Source organism: Hipposideros armiger, unplaced genomic scaffold (assembly GCF_001890085.2).
Source record: "Hipposideros armiger isolate ML-2016 unplaced genomic scaffold, ASM189008v1 scaffold_167, whole genome shotgun sequence".
Taxonomy (NCBI): domain Eukaryota; kingdom Metazoa; phylum Chordata; class Mammalia; order Chiroptera; family Hipposideridae; genus Hipposideros; species Hipposideros armiger.
The window spans coordinates 3,240,143-3,243,682 of NW_017731517.1; the positions used below are offsets into that span (position 1 = coordinate 3,240,143).

A 3,540-nucleotide genomic window follows, 5' to 3' on the forward strand; every position below is an offset into this window, starting at 1 on the left:
GAACTGGAATACACAGTGTTTTTGCAGCTCCCGAGTGTGTTAACTGCAAGATTTGATTCACATTTCAGAGTTCTAGAATTTGGCATGTGCTGTAGCCAGTGGACATAACATAACCCTTTGAACCCACCTGGGTGTACAGACGAGCTCGGGGGAGGTGAGCTCAGGGACAGCGGATGTCGCAGCCAGTCACCTGCCCACTCAGGTCACTGACTTGGGAGGGGCGGGGGGAGGTGGAAGTCAGCCTCTGCCTCTTGCAGGATCAGACACGTAATGTCATGAGTGTTCTGGAGTCAGTCAGACTCCTGCCTCAGGTTCGGCAAGCTCACAACATGAGGATTGACATGAGAACGCTGATTTATACGAGCTGACCCTGAGGAATGTTCCCGGAGGCTGGGCTGGAGTTTTTAGTGGCTCCGCTGTGGACTTGGGGAGCCGCAGTATTCATTTATTTCTTCACCAAATCCTAGGCTATTGGGTTAGAGTGTGAACAAGACACGCATTCTGGGGTGTGCTGAAGGGAGGCAGGTTGAGGGGGCAGAGATGGGCAACAAAGAAATGAAAGAACGGGAAACTAGCAGAGCATGATGAGTGTGTGCAGGAGGTGACAGTGGGAGGCTGTGACAGCGAGTGGCCAGGTGGCAGGCTTGCCTGGGCTTCCTGACAGGTAAGCCAGCCGGTTCTTGGAGAGCTTGAAATCAAGGACTCCGGACTCCCTACCCTTTTCACAGATAGGCTTTCTTTAGTTGCGCTTATAAATACAGTTCTAGGTCGGTCCACAGCTCTCCCCGTTGATTTACGCATCTTTGTTTACAATTTTGTTTCTGCTACTTTCTGCGCCAACTCTCAAGAAGTAGTTCTCCCTCCTTCTCTTATTTTCAAGATTCAGTGTGGCTCTCTGTCTAGCCCATGTCCATACCCCATGTACCTGTAGGATGTCCTTAAAATCATGGAATACTCTGACCTTGTGTAGGAATATATTTCAGGTAATTGTTCACAATGTTTGTGATTTCAGGTCTCCTGTTGTTTACTATTCATTTTGTCTTTTATTCCTGGGATGCCTGCTGCTGGTGAAGGCAGAGCTGTGAGGTGAAGTTGGGAGACGTTGAAATCAGTAACATTATAGAAAGGAAACTTACTTTCAGGAGAAAATCGCTAATAGTATTAAGAAATTTTTGTGCAAATTCCTGCAGACACATTAGAGATGAAAGTTCTAAAGATGGATCCACATCTCTTTGCTTTAGACTTGCTTCATCTGGAAGCACTGTAGAAACAGATTTGTGAATTACAAATTGTTGAGACTGTCAGAAATTGGGCCCGCGCTTTCTTCAGGATGGGGTAAATGACAAACTGGCTACCCCCGAATTACAGTGTTGTTAAATGTGGTTTGATGTTCTTTCTCTTATTGCTAACAATTCACAATGAAAAACTGTGAGGATGAGCCGTGCTCCACCCCTGCGGTAAGTGGGTGTCCCTTACACCCCCCCCCGCCCCCTCCCCACTGGCTGTTCGGCAGCCTGTGTTTCCATGGGGCCGGTCCCCTTAGAGCTCAGCCTGGGACGTAGCTTTGTAAGGACGAGTTCCAGTTGTCATCTGACCTAGAATGCCTGGGTGTTTTGCCAACCCCCACCTGCTTCTCTGATATTATTTGTGAGCAGTCTTTTGAAAATAAGACTGCACCAATAAAGCAAACACTTTCTGCATCAATTATTTGGAGGCAGAAAGATGAGCCAGTGAAGCATTTTGTTTTCTGATGTGTATGAACCATTTGTACAGATGGATGGTGTTTTTGAACTTTGTGATTTGCTACCGTTTACGACGAAATTTAGACCAGAGTCTCTCAGGGCTGGAGCTCACATTTTACAATTATTTGGAAAATTATTTTAGTATGTAACGCTGAAGTAAGTGAATCAGCCATATATTTTAAAATATATGAGCATCACAGAATTAACTGTTGAAAAGCAGGTACAATCTAACATGTCTTTTTTCTTTAGGCATGTTACATCATTGAGTTATGTAATGAGTATTTAAGAAAGTGAAGTAATTCTCTGGAATACCTAAATTTCTTGTTGGCAGTTGGGGCTAATAGAGCATTTGCAATTCTAGTTAAATGTTCTGCAGGGCAGAAGGTCCCGTTGAGCTCAGAGCCTTTGCTGCCTCACAGATGGGTTCAGAGATGAGAATATAAAAACGTCAGGGTGCACTGGTTACACTCCGGGGTTTCAGGTTCAGTCTCTGTACAGCAAGACTCACCAAGAAAATCAGTAGTTACCAGAGAGCTGGCATTACATTACATGAGATGAAACTAAATGTTTCTCTTTGGGTTTGAAAAAGAAATACACAGAAAAAGAATGAAACAGCCAATAAACAAGGAAAGAGAGCCAACCTCTTCTCTGCAGATCTGCCGTTAACACCTGGCACCCTGAGATGGTCCAGAGAGCTGTAAGCAGAGCTTCCTCACTTGATTGGCAGAGCTGTGTCCCGGTGGGTATTTGATGGGCAGACCGCAAGCATCCACAGGGGCGTTTTTGTGAGTCCTTGCTGGTAGCTCTCGGAGTTCATCCTTTCAGACATTTCTAGGAGTTGATTCTCACTCTGGAGGACAGAGAAGAAAAGCGTGATTATTTCAATCAAATGAGTAGGCACCAGACTGGTATGTGAACACTCAGGATTTCCTACATTACGATAAAATTCCACAAACACTTAGCATCCTGGTCCTCACATCAGACCATGGTCCAGCTTTTCTCTGGGGAACGAAGGGTGTTCAGCAGTGTGTCTCCAGGGAGGGCAGGTGGCTGAGTAATCCCTCTGGGCATGACAGCGAGGTCCTTTTGTTTGCGATTGCTTTTCCACTTGGTGAACATGACAGTGTCATCATTTTTGCCTCAGGCAGAGAGTAAGCAATGCAGTCTGTCCACAGTAGTTTTCTCTAAATTAGGGAATCAGTGTAGTCCTGTGATGTCGCTTTGCATGTAAGGAACCCATAGCTGAAAACTGTGATTCTAGGCTGACTTTGTCTTAAAACAACAACAAAAAAAACCACACACAACAACAAAAAAAAACCACACACAACAGCAGTTCTTTTTCTGGTAGCTCGCCCAGACAAAGAGAAACTGATTTATTGGGGTTCTGACCTCAGAAGGGCAGTAGTGCTGCGGGTCAGGGCAGGCTGGAAACTGTGGCTGTCACAGTGTGTCTTAGAAAAGGCCTTCCATGTCGCTCAGTTCACCTAGAAGTGCACTTTGTGGATCCTGCATGGCAGGCGCAGAGCGGAGGGCGAATGTTAGCGCCCTCTGCCCACATGGTCCCGCTAGGACAAGGGTTGGCAAACTTTTGAGACGGAAGAGCTGCAGGGTCTGAAAAGTAAAATTGAAAATGAAAATAAAACTGTCATAGTTTCATGTATAAAATTTTTAAAGGCTATTATTCAAATAATGGTGATTATGTAAAAATATATTTATGGCTCTCGAATAATTTTTAAATTGTTGGGAGGGACAGGATTGGCTCTTCCAGGGATTGGCAAACTTTTGAGATGGAACACAC

The 3,540-nt window shown here is 45.1% G+C and overlaps 1 long non-coding RNA gene across 2 annotated transcripts; it reads right to left on the reverse strand.

Moving 5' to 3' along the window:
* Positions 1-787: 787 nt before the first annotated feature.
* LOC109387741 (uncharacterized) lies at positions 788-2,859 on the reverse strand. Of its 2 annotated transcripts, none has more exons than XR_002125087.1 (3): positions 2,720-2,859; positions 2,384-2,592; positions 788-1,261 (listed from the first exon to the last, which is right to left on the reverse strand). It is a non-coding gene; the product is annotated as an uncharacterized LOC109387741 (long non-coding RNA). The 2 variants fall into 2 exon arrangements; XR_002125088.1 differs by having other exon boundaries at positions 2,699-2,859.
* Positions 2,860-3,540: the final 681 nt, after the last annotated feature.